This window comes from Sarcophilus harrisii, chromosome 1, assembly GCF_902635505.1.
Source record: "Sarcophilus harrisii chromosome 1, mSarHar1.11, whole genome shotgun sequence".
NCBI lineage: Eukaryota > Metazoa > Chordata > Mammalia > Dasyuromorphia > Dasyuridae > Sarcophilus > Sarcophilus harrisii.
The window spans coordinates 348,604,062-348,620,768 of NC_045426.1; the positions used below are offsets into that span (position 1 = coordinate 348,604,062).

Genomic DNA, 16,707 nt, shown 5'->3' on the forward strand with positions numbered 1-16,707 from the left:
GGATCCCTTCTGGGTGCTGCCAACATAAATTACCTTTCTAATGTTACCGACCTGAAACTCAGTGGCTTAAGCAGAACCTACACCATGATTTGAAAGGCTGCTAAAAGTACTACTTGCTCCCACCCCTACCCATGTCCCTTCCATGCTATCATGGCGATTAAAATTTCCATTCTGCTTTTAAGTGTGCTTCCAGAAGACAATTAAAATGCAAATTTTGGTGTTGTTGTTGGAGAGGTAATGCTTTAGTCCATTAACACTCACTAATAAGTTTCCTAATCATGGGCTCTGTTTTATAGGCGCTAAAGTTTGTTTACAACAGGACAACTGAAAAGAGCAAATCTGGCTGGGGTGTGGGGCAGTATCTTCTACTTTTATTCCCCATGTGGTACAGTGGGGATGGTGATAGTTACCATTGCTGGTGTAAGTTTGTGGATTTTTTTTTTTTTGTTTTTTTGGAGAGGGGTTGGGGAGAAGAGGCTGACAAGTAGCTCATATACTTAAAGAGTAACTAGAATCAAAGTAACTTCAATGATTTTGGGAGCTGCTGACTCAGTCAATAGCTTTTAAATAGCACTAACTCAGAATTTTAAAAATCAATTGCATAAGTACAAGATAGGGAAAACCATTGGGAATGGTTACTGTGAAGATGATCTGAAGCTTTCAGTTGATCACAAGTCTATATGATCCAAGAATGTTCTGTGCTGCCTAAAATTGCTAACCAGTCCCACCAACCAACAAGTGACTTCCTCTACAATTGCATTATCATTCTTGTACCTCCTTGCCATCCATCTCTTGGTCTTTTGAAACCCTTTTTTCTGCTTTTTCTCTCTACAATCTCATCCCTTTCCAGTTCAGCATTACATAGATTCTACTTACTCTCTATTCACTTTTGCACTCTGGTAAAGATTCCCTAAATTGTTAACAGATTCCTCTTCATCCTTAATTCCTTCTCATATTCTATCAATCTATCATATCTATTCTACCTAGCTTCCTCCTAAAGATAGACTAGCTCTATTGCTCTTTCTCCCTCTCCTGACATACAGTCCCAAGAAGAGGAACTGGCACATTGTATCATTTAGAACCAGTGTTTCTTCTTGGCTATTACTCCCCTAAGTGTATTACTTTCCTTTTTAGGTTGTAAGCTTTTTGAGGGCAGGCATTATCTTTGCTTTTATGTTTGTACCTCCAGTGCTTAGCATTGTGCTTGACAAATATTAAGTGCTTAAGGAATATTTTTTTATTCAGTAATTCATATTGCTTGCTCCTCACTGCCACTTTCATATACCAGCTCTCTGCTTTAAAAATTTATTTTATTCTATCCAAATCCTTATTGTTGTCATTTCTGGACCTATCAATGACCTTCCTTCTGCCCCCAATAGTTTCCAAGTCATGGGCTTCTTTTTTTTTCCCCCATGCCAATTCACACTCCATTTGAACAGCCTGATGTACCAATTCCTCTACTTCTTCAATTCCCATTACTTCCAGTTCACTTAACAGGAGAAATTATCCCAAGAACAGCCCCAAGAACTGAAATTCCTTGTTATGGATGTGATGGAGTGAGAGGTAGAAAATGTGTCAGAATGTCTGCTTATAGAAACTGCTTGTAATTTTTGTGGGATTGACAGACAAAATTCACTTACCTTGAAGGTTTGTTGCAACTTCACAAATAACCAGTTCTATCAGCAAGCAGCCCAGAGAAGTGGTCAACAATGCTGACTGTATTTACTCTGTAATGATATTTTCAATCTAGAGCTGAAAAGGACCTCAGAGGCTATCCAAATCCTCAAAATTTACAAATAAGGAAACTGGGACTTATGGAGGTTAAGTGGTCACCCAATTAGCCAAGTGTCAGAGGTGAGATTTGAACTCTGATTCTATGACTTGAGAGCTAGTCTTTTACTATATTGTACCATGCTAATCTCCATCCTTCTGAATGGACAGGTTAGTTTGAAAGTGATCTGGTCAAGTTTCTTTGCTCTCCTCCTTCCCCAAGTTCTAATTGGGATGCCCTATTCAAGGCTTTCAAAGAGATTTTCAATTTCATCTCAATAAAGGAAAGCCCTAACAACATACACACATACACACACAATGTAGCTTTTTCAACTTGTGGCTCCATATGGTGTAGGCTATGTGCCATTGGTTAAGTCCAGAGGGCTGAACTGCCCCTACCTTCTCTATGCTTCAACAGTTAGTTCAGTCTGGCAACTATCTTTGATTTTTCCCTTTCCTTTTTTCCTCATATCTAATCAATTGCCATGTATTGCCATTCTGCCAAATCCTCCTCCTTTCTGCTCTCTCAGACATTACTCTATTTCAGGGGTTTTTCACCTCTTCCCTGGACTGTTGTAATACCCTCCTAACTGACATCTCTCTCTCTCAAGTCTTTTTTCTCTCTAGTCTGTCCTCTAGGCGGCTGACAAATTAATATTCTTAAATCAAAGTAATAGTGATTCCCCTACTCAAAAAAAAACCCAAAACAAAACAAAACAACAACAACAACAACAACAACAACAAAACCTTTCTTGGCTATTACCCAGAGGATAAAATAAACACTTCAATTCATCCTGGCATTTAGAGAACTTTACAATTTGACTTTTCCCTCTATATACTCATTTCACGTTGTTCCCTTTTTTGCACTGTCTGTCCAGATGCTTGTTGAACAGATATCTATCTGTTCCTCATTTGACCTCAGCCGACCAGTGTGCTTACTGTCTCTTCCTCAAATATGTCATGTTCTCTCTTCTCTTTGCACAGGTTGTCCCTCCATTTGGAATCTATCCCTCCTCATCTCCACCATTTAGAATCCCTCCCAGCTTCTTCCAAGGCTCAGGACTACCACCTCCCACAGCTAGATTTCCTCACTGGGCATTAGTGTTTGCTCTCCCCCAAATTTACTCTGTATTTACTTATCTCCCTATGTGCTAAATCATCGCCACCATTAAAAGATAATCCTCTAGAGATTTGGACTGTTTTATTTTGGTTCTATATTCCTGGCTCCTAGCATATAATAGATGCGAATTAACTATTTGTTGAATTATTCACAAGGTCTGGTTCTTCTCTTTATAGCAGCTGATCCACAGCAAGTTGTTCTGCCTTCATTCAAAGGATAGCTTCATTCTTTTCTTCTCCTCTGATCCGTGCTGACTTATCCCTCCTATAGACTGTGATGTGGACAGCACCCCTGATCTCTTTCATTCCCAAGAAGCAAGTTCTCCCGGTCCCCTGATTTCGGACCACCCCCACCCCACCCCACTAAGCTGGAGGGAGCAACTTAGAATTCCTTCATACTAAGAAAATAGGGGGAAGACATTAGGTTCTCACGAATCAAAACTCCAGTGCTCTACCCCGCTCCAAAACTAACACAAAAATAGCTGTAGATAGTTGCAATGTATTCAGCGCCTTCTCCCTCTTTGTCTCCAGTTTCTAAGGCATTCAGAGTAAATCTTGTTCTTGCAAGTCAAAATTGTTACCTTTAGTGGGTTCAGGTTCAAGGCTCAGTGCCCAGGAGGTGAAATAATAAAAGCAACCTGCTAGATTATCTTCCTCTGCCCTTTATGCTGTGAATGCTCTTTGTGCCCTGAGGGAATTTGTGGGGGGACAAAACAAACCCCTTTTTATTAGGTGGTGATAATAGAAAAATGTAGCTGTAAATGACAAAGTAATGTGGTCAAGGAAAGGACAGTGGAGGACTGGAACTGATTCTCTAGCCAATCAACCAAGGGTGGATTTGGTTTAATAGAAGCAATTTTCTTCTTGCAATGCCTTCTCGTTGGCCCAGTCAGCTCAGTTCCACGGTTGTCACTCACAACCCTTGGGCTTGCTAAGCAGCTGATGCAGACTCAGCTCTGCTTCTGTCTGTTCCATAAGAGGGAAACTGCAACCGTTTGGACCGAATAGAGATTCCTAATCAGATCCATGTTTTCTTAGTTGAGTGGGATCTGCCAAGAGATGGGGAGAGGGAGCCTGGATTACTACTAGGGCCACACAATAGAACTGGCTGTGGAGACTCAGCACCCACTATATTAGCTTAAGTAATATCTTGGCCCTAACTAGCTGGTAAATCATCAATGCACTAGAGGTAAAGTCTATGCTATTTGGAAAAAAATAGCTCATTTGCCACTAGTCTCAGCTGAAAGTATAATTTTAATTACCTGGCAGGAGGCTAAGCTGTGGGAAGTCTGATGATATCTTGGCACTTCATTGTCCCTTCTGGGGGTGGGAGGGAAGATTGCACAAGAGCTAGGGCTCTCACCCAGCAGGCAAGAGGGACCTCCCAATTATTCCTCAGACAGTGGCATTTGGAATCAACATGAGCAGGGAAGGGCAGGAAATCTAGTTATGTACCTGGCAAAGGGGCAAAATCTTAATAAACAGATTGACTTAGTGGGTGTGGGTGGGATAAGGACCAAAGGGAAGCAGGGAGTGTTATGTCCAGTGTGAATTAGTAACAGATTCCAGAATTCATTCAGGTGTTAAACCCATCTCTAAACCCCCTGGCTACAAGACCATCAGGCAGGCTCCCCCATTGAGAGCCCAGGTAGGAAACCACTTCTCATAAGGTTCCAACAATGTTCAAGGCACTAAGAGATGAAATGCAAAGATAAAACTAGATATTGTTCTTGCCCTCAAGGAGTTTATCGCTAATAGAGGAAGGAAGGCATGTACCCAAATGATTATAATACACATGGGACAATAGGTTCAAAGTAGAGGACTTTTTGGAGTGTCAGGAGAAGTTGGAGAAGGAAGAGCTCATTTCTAGTTGATTTCAAAGAAAGAACCATCCAGGAGATAAGATTAAAATCGAACTTTAAAACAAACAAATTATTTCAGCAGGTAGATTGAGAAAGGAAATGAGAATCCATTCTACACAGATATTGGGATGATAGGAGCAATAGTATGTGGTGTTAAAAAGGCAAGATGAAAACAGACCAGAGTAATCCAATGAAGATGGTTATTTGGGTACATAAAGCAGAAGGAGAAATGCTATGAAAGAAAGCTAGAAAAGGAAGAAAAGAACAGTTTGTGCAAGGCTTTGAATGTTAGGCTAAAGAATATAATTTATTCGGGGGGCTAACTGGTGGAGGTTTTCAGTGTGAGTTGAGTGATTCATTACTCAGGCCTGTGTTGTGAAAACTATCATAGTTACTAGAGGCAGGAAGTTGATCTGGGAAGCTATTATAACAGGCTAACAGGGTGGGATAAAGGCAGGACAGTGGGAGTGAAAACGGAGAAAATATTTTAGAGAGAGAATCAACAGGATGTGGCAGCTGATCAGATATGGAGGGAGAAGAATGAGTAAAGGATGCTTTGGAGGTGACTGGCTGGATGATGGTGCCATAAACAGAAACAGGAGTTTGGGGAAAAGAGACAATTTTTGGTAGGGAAGGTAAGTCTGTTTTTTTTGTTTTTGTTTTTGCATATACTGAGTCTGAGCTACCAACAAACCTAGTAAAGATGTGCAGTGGGCAATTAGAGATGAACTTGAGAGTATTAAATTTGAGTGACATCTACACGGAAGTGCTCATTGTACCCTGTGGGAGCTAATGTCATTGAGAGAGGAAAGGAGTAAAGGGGGCAAAGATAGAGGGGAGGGAGAGGAAGACAGAAAAAGTTAGAGACAGAGAGAGAGACACACGGAGAGAAAGGGAGACAGAAACACATTCAAATAGAGACAGAGACAGACAGAAAAGGCAGAGGATAGAGAGAGAGGAAGAGAGAGAAGGAAATAGATGGGTACAGCACAAGAGAGAGAGCAAACAAGCAATATCTAGGTGAAGAAGCAGGAATTTTCGGTGTCATGACAGTGGCAGTGGAAAGTCAAAATCAACAAATTAAGTAAGTGATTCCAGTTTTCCCCAGGCGCTTTGTGTTGTCTTCCCTGCTGATCTGCTCCCAGAGAAAGGTGGCCATTACATTAACCATTACTTGAGATCAAGGATCTGTTCTTTTTATGAGAAGTCAACAAAATCAGTTGCTTCTCTTTCTCCTCTGCCTCATTCAACGTTTATTTTTCAGTAATTAGCAGTGATGAAGTCTCTTTTCCTTTTCTCAAAGAGTAAGCTAACAAGGGAGATGAAAATAGGAAGAGAAAACTTCTAATCTCATTCCCTGATCTCTAAGGGTCCCAAGCTGGTGGTAAAGGCAGCACTGATGATCTTATAAATATTTGGTGAACATTATCTTCTCAAGGACTGAAACTTTTGTTTCTTTGGTCTTCTTTTTCAAGAAAAGAAACCTCCTCTTTTATTTTCTTATGAAGATGAGAATAGCAATTTCCAGTCCCCATATTAATGGTGGCCTTATACATGTACCCAGCTCTACTCAAGTTTCTTTGTTCAGTTAATTATGAGAAAATGAAAAGGAACCCTTCAGACAGTCTCCCTTTAACTGATAGGTTGATGCAGGGTTTTGTCTCTGAAAAATTAATAGTTTCATTGAGCTGAAATAACACTCAAGGACACCTGTGACCTAGCTTCTCTATTCCTATGGTTACCAGATAGCAAAGTACTAAAAAAAGAATGGTAAAGGTAGAAAAAGAGAATGCAAGAGGATAAACTTTCAGTATAAAATTTAATTATCAAAAAACAAAAAAAAAGAGTTAGCTAAGGACTGTCCATAACAAATATAGTACTTGTAAACATTTATTCGGTTAACAAAACTTTACTGAGTATCTGCTATATACATGGCTCTGTACTAGCTGGTTTACAAAGATAAATAGAACATTGCCCCCGACATAAAGTGAGGGACAATATAGTAGAGGAAATGACGTGTGTTAAGTGTGGCCCTATGGTTCCTGGAAACGGTCAAATTCCCAGGGGCATACAGCTATTATTCAACCAGCACTTTGCCACTGCTATTTCACTGTTAAATTCATGATTCTTTCTAGGAATGTGTGTCCCAAAGTCTTTGGCTTAGCGCCCACCTAAATGAGTCCCTTACCTCCTTCTTTTCCCATTCTTTTATGTCACTTTATGCTTTTTACCTTCCCTCGAGGTCATAATTTAAGCAATTTAATTAGATTAGTAAAAGCAGACATATTTATTGCGTCTAACATAGATTGCTTATTCCATTCAGTTCAGTCTTGAGCTCCTTGCACGTGCTTGTCCATTTATTTTCTCTTTATTCTTCTAACTGAAATATGGTACTGGGAGAGAAACCAATCCTGGAAGTTCACTGTCTTAGTATAGATCAACCCTCATCCTGGAAAACAGAATGGGCTGCAGGCAATTAATTAACTTTGCAACTGAATTAGAGAGAGCCATAGAGACTTTGATGACACTCAGAAATGCACGGGCAAGCAGGATCACAGAATCAGGCCCTTGATAGTGTGTCACTGCAACCTCAGCTTTGAAAAGGGGTACTCTTCATCCAAAGGGCACTACTTGGTAAACCCAATGGTTAGCAGAGCAAGGGGACAGGCATGACCCTCTGACTGCAGTGGGTCTTTCTCAAATTCCTCTCACTGATCTTCAAGCTTATGGATGAAGGGTTAGAGTGGGAGGCTATGCATCCTCCATCTATCAAGCCACTACTGGTCCTCTAGCCAGCACCATCAATTGCCTTATGCTGTCTGTATCTTGCTCCAGCTAAGAGTATAGCCATTTGCCTCTTACACATGTAAACAATAGAACTACTGATGTCACTTTAGATTAGTCAGATTTCTTATCTGTAATATAAAGGCATGACAATTAATAATGTCTAAAGCCCCACTGGTTCTAAATTCTATGATGTGTATATTTTGTAAGAAAGGCATGTCAAACCATTTCCCAACTGAGAAATGGTCACAAGATATGAACAGACAATTTTCAGATGAAGAAATTAAAACCATTTCTAGCCATGTGAAAAATGCTTTAAATCATTATTGATTAGAGAAATGCAAATTAAGACAACTCTGAGGTACCACTTCATACCTCCCAGATTGACTAAGATGACAGGAAAAGATAATGATAAATATTGAAGGGGATGTGAGAAAATTGGGACACTATTGCCTTGTTGGTGAAATTGTGAAATGATCCAACCAATTTGGAGAGCAATTTGGAACTCTGCCCAAAGGGCTATCAAATTGTGCATACTCTTTGATCCACCAGTGTCTCTACTGGGTCTGTATCCTAAAGAGATCAAAAAAAGGGAAAAGGACCCACGTTTGCAAAAATGTTTGCAGTAGCCATTTTCGTAGTGGCAAGGAACTGGAAACTGAGTGGATGCACATCAGTTGGGGAATGGCTGAGTAAGTTATGGTACATGAATGTAATGGAATATTATTGCTCTATAAAAAATTATGAACAGGCTGATTTCAGAAAAAATTTGTGAAGACTTACATGAACTCTGATGCTAAGGGGAGTGAGTAGAACGAAGAGAACATTATACACAATAAAAACAATGTTATGTGATAATCAACTGTGATGGACTTTGCTATTTTAAACAATGAGGTAATTCAAAGCAATTCCAATAGATTTGTGATTGAAAGATCCATCCACAGTCAGAGAGAGAACTATGAAGATTGAATATGAATAAAAGCATTGTATTTTCCCCTTTTTTGATATTTTTTGTCTGCTTATTTTTTTCTCATGTTTTTTTCCCCTTTTTATTTTTCTCGAGCAGCAAGACAATGTGGAAATTTGTTTAGAAGAACTACATGTATTTAACCTATATTGGATTTCTTGCTGTCTAGGGAAGGAAGAGGTGGGGAGGGAAAGAGAAAAATTTGGAATACAAGTTTTTTAATCAAAACTTTTTATTTTCAAAACATATGCTAGATAATTTTAACATTCACCTTTGCAAAAATCTTGTGTTGCAAATTTCTTTCTTCCCTTCCCCCCATCTTCTCCCCTAGACAGCAAGTAATCCAATATATGTAAAAATTCTTCTATACCTATCTCCACACTTATCATATGGCACAAGAAAAATCAGATCAAAAAGAAAAAATGAGAAAGAAAACAAAATGCAAGCAAACAACAGCAAAAAAGTGAAAATACCAAGTTGTGATCCACACTCAGTTTCCATAGTCTTCTCTCTGGGTGCAAATGTCTCTCTTCATCAGAAGGTCATTGGAACTAATCTGAATCATCTCACTGTTGAAAAGAGCTACATTCATCAGAATTGATCATTGTATAATCTTGCTATTGCTGTGCATTTGACTTAGTATCAGTTCATGTAAATCTCTCCAGACTTTCTCTGAAATCATCCTGCTGCTCATTTCTTATAGGACAATAATATTCCGTAATATTCATTTATCATAACTTATTCATTCATTCTCAACTGGCATCCACTCGTTTCTAGTTTCTTGCCACTACAAAAATGGCTGCTACAGACATTTTTGCACATGTGAATCCTTTTCCCTTTTTTATGATTTCTTTGGGATACAGACTCAGTAGAGACACTGCTAGATCAAAGGGTATGCACAGTTTGATAGCCCTTTGGGCATAGTTTCAAATAATACAAGGTTTTTCAAATGAGAATGTTGAAAACTATCTTTGCATGTATTTTGAAAAATAAAAGGCTATTATTTTATTTTTAAAAATGCATGTCAGGCTGCAAGCATTTTATATGTCAGATTCTGAACTAAACACCAGAAATACAAAGAAAGGTTTAAAAACAATCTCAATTTTCAAAGAACTCTCTGTCTTATGGATTCAGAGGAGGAAGAAATCTCTTCTGAGTGAGGATGGGAGTGGGACCAGGCTCTGGAGGGTTTCATGAAAAGGTGACATTTGAGAAGATCCTTAAAAAAAAAAAAGTCCAGAGTGAGGAATTACTTCCATGTAGAAGAAATGGTTTGAAGAAAGTTATAATGGCAGAACAATGTGGTGTGGATGGTCTGTTTTGGCTGATGTGACAGGAGAGAGCATGATATTTCAATGGAAAGGTATAATGAAATAACTGAACTTCAGAGTTAGAGAGGACCTCAGAGTTGAAAGAATTGAGTATATACATAAATCTGAATAGGAATGTGCAACATCCTGGACAAGTTACTTAAAGATTTCCTGAGAGAAAGATCCATCATCTCCTAAGACAGTTTATTCCACTTGGAGATGGCTGTCATTGTTAGGAAATATATTCTTACATCAATCAATCAATCAATATATCTAGCTCTCTAGTTGGGAAGAGTGTAAAAGTAGGGATGAGTGATCCATTGCTACTAGGACGTAGGGGGCAGGAGAGGGAGAGCTTTAGAGGGGATGAGAACAACAAATTAATTCCTCTTACACACAGCAGTTTTTCAAATACTTGAAGATAGCTATTGTCATTCCCTTCTCCCACCCCCTTTTCAAACATTCTCTAAATTAAGCATCTTCAGTTCTTTATACTTTTGAAAGTTCTGATCATTCTAGCCACTCTTTTATGAACATTCTATAGATTGTTCATATAAGATCCAAATAATTGTCCAGATAATGTGTTTAAAAAACAATACTCTGGATCAGCTGTTCTAAAACTTTTTGATGTCTGGTCCGACCCCTTTTTATCATTTCAGTCCGACTTCAGTTCAGTCATTTCAGTCCGACTCTTCATGACTCCGTTTGGGGTTTTCTTGGCAGAGACACCAGAATGGTCTGCCATTTCCTTTGCCGACTCATTTTACAAATGAGGAAACTGAGGCAAACAGGGTTAAATGACTTGCCCAGGATCACACAACAAATAAGTGTCTGAGGCCACATTTGAACTCAGAAAGATGAGTCTTCCTGACTCTAAGCCCAGTGCTCTATCTCCTTCACCAACTAGCAACCCAGACCCCTTTTATGCTCTGAAAAAAATGATCTAGGATCCCAAAGAGCTTTTGTTTCTGTTGTTTATATCTCTTGATATTTACTATGTTAGATATAGAAACATCTTAGAATTAGGATTATTATGAATAGTTTTAACCTCACAGTCCCTCTAACAGGGTCCCAGACCCCTGAGGATCTCCAGATCATATCTTGAGAATCACTGCCCTCAATATTGCCTGACCAGGACAAAATACAGTGAAACTATCACCTCTAGTATTCTGGACACCATGCCTTTATTAAGAGCTTAAAAATACACTGGCTTTTTTGACTGTCATGTCACATTGTTGAAAGATGGAGATGAAGTATGGGGAATGATTTGTGGAACTACATGAAGGAGAAAAGATGCCATTCTAAGTTTGAGGTACATCAAAGCATCCAGTTTAGCCATAACCAAGAATGAATGAAGGAGAATAAAATAAAATATGGCCAAAAAGATAGATTAAAGGCTGAGAAGAATTTTTTTTGAATAAGGGAATGTCACGGTCGGATGTTTGCCTTAGGAAGATTACTTTCAAAGCTGTGTGGAGAATAGATTGGAAGGGAAAAACTGGAGTCAGGGAGACCAATTAACATTATTCTCCACCAAGTTTAGGTGAGAAGTGATACAGGTCTGATCCAGAATGGTTGCCTGGGGGAAGGTATGTATGAAAAGTTATGAACAGATTGTTGGCAGTTGATTATATATAGCATTTTTGTAGTGTTTTTGGTTTTGCCAAGTACCTTACATATATTATCTCATTTGAACTCTACAATCATGTGATGTAGGTACTCTGGTTATTCATATTTTATGGATGAGGAAACTGAGGCAGGTAGCAGTTGGCCATATAATTAGTAAATGACTAAGGCAGAATTTGAACTCAGGCCTTCATGACTCTATTCACTCTTACCACCTGGCTTTCCTAGTTGCTGAGGAAGAATCAAAGATGACTCTGACGTGTATCTGAAAGACTGGAGACATAGCTGTGCCTTGAAGAGAAATCAGGCAGTGGGAGGAGGGAGATATGGGGGAGATAAGAGAGTTCCATTTGGGACATGGTGAGTTTGAGGTGACTGAGGATCTGTCCAGGCAATGACAAAGCAGAGCAGAATTTGGGAAAGAGCTAGATATGTCGATTTGGCAGTCATCTCCATAGTGATGATATCATCGGCTTGGTCAGCTAATCATGGAGTTGGTTAATTTATGAGGAAACAGGTTTGGATCTGATAAGAGCACTCAGGACAACTTTGTGGGCCAACTACAATTAGAGTGGCAATGGTGGAAGTTCTGGGGTCTGGGAAAGAGCCCTAAGATAGGAAATCTAGGAGGTGGTCAACAGCATCAAAAAGCTTCAGAAAGGTCTAAGAAGGCGAAACTGAGGGAAGGCCACTGGACGTAGTAGTTAAGAGATCCTTGGTAACTTTGCAGAGAACAATTTCAATTAAGTAGTGGATTTAGCAGCCAGATAGTAGTAGTAGTAGTGATAGTAGTGGTTGTAGTAATGGTGGTAGTGGTGATGATAATAGTGGTAATAACAAAAATAACAATAATGGCTAACATATATATACAGCACCTACTTTGTGCCAGACTCTGTGCTAAGTACTATATTATCATTTGATCTTTATAACAACCCTAGAAGGTTGTTATTGCTTTAATTATTATTATTATGTTATTGCTATTATTATCTCCATTTTACAGATGGGAAAACTGAGGTAAACAAGAATTAAATGATTTGCCCAAGGTTACACAACTACTAAGTGCATGATGTTAGATTTGGAATTGGGTCTTCCTGACTCCACGTCCAGTTCTCTATACACTGAACCACCTAGCTGCCTAAGAAATTTAATATGCCTTTTACAAGGAGTCCATAATCTCAGAGCTGAGACTCAGAGACTTCAGATATAAGCCATCTAACTGAAGCAATAGCCGAACAAGACTCTTTGATAAGATACCTGACAAGTGACCAGTTAGACTTTGTTTGAATGCCTCTGGGGGGGAGGGGAAGGACCCCTTCCTTAGGACAGCCCAACCCATTGTACTCTGGAATAGCTTCTGATAACCAGCTGAAATTGGTCTCTTCACAACTTCCATCCATTGCTTCTAATTCTTCCCTGCCCCGAGTCTAATCAATCACTCCTTCAAATTTTAGTCTGTCAGAATACTGGAAGATAGTTATCATGCTTTCCCTAAGTTGCCTTTCCTTCAGGATAAATTTTTTAGTTTTTTTCAACTGATTTTTATATGGCACCATCCTGGTAGATTTAGTCTGAGCAGAGTAGGGTACACCTTTCTTGGTCTACACACTATGACTCTAAGAGAAGCAGCAGGATACAGTGGATAAAATAATGGTAGACAAAATTAAATCCCATTTTTGATATTTATTGTGTCAGTTGTTTTAGGCAAGTCATATAACTTATCAGAGCTCAGTTTCCTCATCTGTAAAACGAGGGGGTTGGATTCAGTAACCTTTGAGGTCCTTTCTAGCTCTAAATATATGATCTTTTGATTGAAATGTAATCCAGAACCATATTAATTTGAGAAGTGAGTACATATTAAGGAATTACTGAAAATCTTTTTGAATCATGACTGTCCTCATTGAGTTATTTTTCCTGGCTTTGAGTCAGTTAAAAATTTGATAAGACTGCCATTTTGCCTTTATCCAATCATTGATAAAATATTGAATATCCTCTGCCCCTAGAGTCCATCCCTCTGATTGTGATAATTCCATTCAAAGAGACCACCCAAGTTAGCCATTATTTCCCAACAAGCTGTACTAGTTTGGACTTCTCCAACATGTCCCCATTCCTGAATACCTTCCTCCTCTTCTTTTCATCTTCCCTTTATGTATTGTCTTGCCCATTAAAGTATTATGGGGGTAGAACCTGTTTTATTTTTTGCTTATATTTGCATTTCCAGTACTTAATACTTGGCACAGAGCACTTAATAAATGTTTGTTGGCTTAACTGAGTGATCCTTGGGGCATTCCACTAGAGATTTCTCCACAAGTTGACATGAAACCATTAATGTCTTTCTTGAGTCTGGTCATTCAACCAGTTCTAAATCCTCTTATTATCCAACCCATTTCCCCCCACCTTGTCCATAAGAATATCATGAGTGGCTGTTAAATGCTTTGTTGAAATCTAAGGAAACCATCTATCTATATAGTGTTTCCCTGCTCTACCAGTCCAGTATCCTTCTATCAAAAAACAAAAATCAAAAAACAAACTGAGGAAATGAGGTGAGTCTGGTATGACCTGTTCTTGATGAATCCATGCTGTTGGCTTTTAATATTATGTTCTAGAATTTTGGCAGGAATTCAAGTCAAGCTACTTGACCTGTGTTTACAACCTTTGCTTTTTTTTCCCTTTTTGAAAATTGGGCCATTCGTCCTTCCCTAGTCCTGGAAACCTACTCCTTGTTTTCTTAATGATCTTCCAAAGGTCTTTGACAAAGGCTGAAGGTTCAGACCCATCAAATTTTAAATTATAATAATCATAGAATTTGTATTATGCTTTAAAATTTGCAAAGCATTTTGCCACACACTATCTCATGAACCAAAGAACAACCTTAAGGTAAAGATTGTAGTATTGGCATTGGTTTTTAAAAAGCAACTTTTCTCTTTGTATTTTATGGGATGTGATTTAGTCATTATAGGTATATGACTACAGGATCCATTTTGTTCAAGCTTAGTGATTTAAACTTAGAGAGAGTATGTTCACTTATCATCTCTTCACTTATTTTGGGTTTCATTTCCTTACTAATCATTTTGATTCTATTGGTTTTGATCCAAATATTATTTTCCTTGTCTGATTAAACTACTCAACCTGTATTTTTGCTTCTTTTTTTTTTTTTTTTTAAAGTTTTTTGCTATTTTGTAAAGGACTTTTGTGGTCAAATTCAAGAATTTGAACTTTATTTTATAGGTAATGAATGGAGAGCTTCTAAAGATTTTTGAATTGGGAGGAATGGCTTGTTTAAAGTAAGCTTTAGTTCAAAATTTGCCTTAGATAGATATTCACTAGTTGTGTGATCTTGGATTTTATCTTTCTCAGTCTCAGTTTCTTCATTTATAAAATGTAAATAATAATAGCACCTGCCTCATAGGGTTATGAGGCTGTAGTGAAATAGCATATGTAAAGCATTCTGGAAAGGTTAAAGTACTATTATTATTAATATTCTTCCATTAAAGGCATGTTAATGACCCTGGGTTTCTGAAAGCTATGTCAGTGAAAAGCAGGATCCTGCAGCATTTTAACTTCTTTGAAGCTAAAAAGGCTTCAAGAATAAGTTGAAGATAGAGTATGTGTTTGAAGACCAGCCTAGCTAAGTCATAAGGTTCTTAAATGTAGAGTAATAAGGGACTGCAGAGATCTTCTTTAACTTTCTCCTTTAGAGCAGATTATCCTGCCCTAATTATGCCAACTGTAGGATGGCACACCCTCCAAGAGAATACTGAGATTCCAAAGAAAGAAGGGCTCCTATCAGCTTGGTTATTAAGAAGTTTTATTAGGGTTAGTTAGGGTTAATTTAATGGGTTGTTTAAGAGAGTTTACTCACAGTATAGCCCCAAAATAGGTGATCCCTGCACCAACCCCAGGCTAGGTATCTATTTTTTTTTTTATTTAATAGCCTTTTATTTACAGGATATATACATGGGTAACTTTACAGCATTAACAATTGCCAAACCTCTTGTTCCAATTTTTCACCTCTTACTCCCCACCCTCCCTAAATGGCAGGATGACCAGTAGATGTTAAATATATTAAAATATAACTTAGATACACAATAAGTATACATGACCAAAACATTATTTTGCTGTACAAAAAGAATCAGACTCTGAATTATTGTACAATTAGCTTGTGAAGGAAATCAAAAATGCATGCGTGCATAAATATAGGGATTGGGAATTTAATGTAATGGTTTTTAGTCATCTCCCAGAGTTATTTTTCTGGGCATAGCTAGTTCAGTTCATTACTGCTCCATTAGAAATGATTTGGTTGATCTCGTTGCTGAGGATGGCCAGGCTAGGTATCTAAAGAAACAGAACACAGAAGGTCCAGTGTTACATGCAAGTTTCCCCATGAGATAGTTGGAGTTTCTTGTGCTATTTATATTTACTCAAAATTGTTTACGTTCTCTGTGAAGCTCGAGGTCACATTCCCACTCTGGCTTAAGCCTCCCCCACTTCTCATTTCACAGATAAGGAAACAGGCTCCTGGAGGATAAGTAATTCACAGAATCATACAGGTAGTCACAAAGGTAGAGGGTCCACACAGTACATGTCCATTATGCCGTGGGGCGATTTCTCATGAAAATTTGTTCACACAAATTCGTAGACATGGATCTCCTTTCGACTATCTAATAAGGATAGAGGAGTTTTGATCTGTATTTAATAAGCCTAGAGGAATTTTGATCTGTTTTGGTAGAAAAGCCAAAGCTATGGCTTAGTGGAGCCAAGCTATTTCACATATCCAGAGATTTCCCCCCACCTTCCTCCTCCTCTTTCCCTCTCCCTTTGTCCCCTTTCTTCCCCTTCTTCCCATTTCCCCACTCCTCCTCTTCTCCCCATTTCTCCCACTCCTCCTCTTCTCCCCATTTCCCCCTCCTCCTCTTCTCCCCATTTCTCCCACTCCTCCTCTTCTCCCCATTTCTCCCACTCCTCCTCTTCTCCCCATTTCTCCCACTCCTCCTCTTCTCCCCATTTCTCCCCTCCTCCTCTTCTCCCCATTTCTCCCTCCTCCTCTTCTCCCCATTTCTCCCTCCTCCTCTTCTCCCCATTTCTCCCTCCTCCTCTTCTCCCCATTTCTCCCACTCCTCTTCTTCTCCCCATTTCTCCCACTCCTCCTCTTCTCCCCATTTCCTTCTCCTCTCTTTATCCCCATTTCTTCCTCTCCTCATTTCCCTCTCTCCTCTTCTCCCCATTTTCCTTCTCCTCTTCTCCCCATTTCCTCCACTCCTCCTTTTCTCCT

At 38.9% G+C, this 16,707-nt stretch overlaps 1 protein-coding gene across 2 annotated transcripts in view; it reads left to right on the forward strand.

The window, feature by feature from the left end:
* The first annotated feature begins 5,261 nt into the window (after positions 1-5,261).
* PDZD2 (PDZ domain containing 2) overlaps positions 5,262-16,707 on the forward strand; it is a 348,056-nt gene continuing 336,610 nt past the window's right edge. For both annotated transcript variants that reach the window (XM_031945886.1, XM_031945887.1), the window contains exon 1: positions 5,262-5,386. The gene's annotated coding sequence lies outside the window, so the exon portion shown is untranslated. The remainder of the gene's footprint in view (positions 5,387-16,707) is intronic.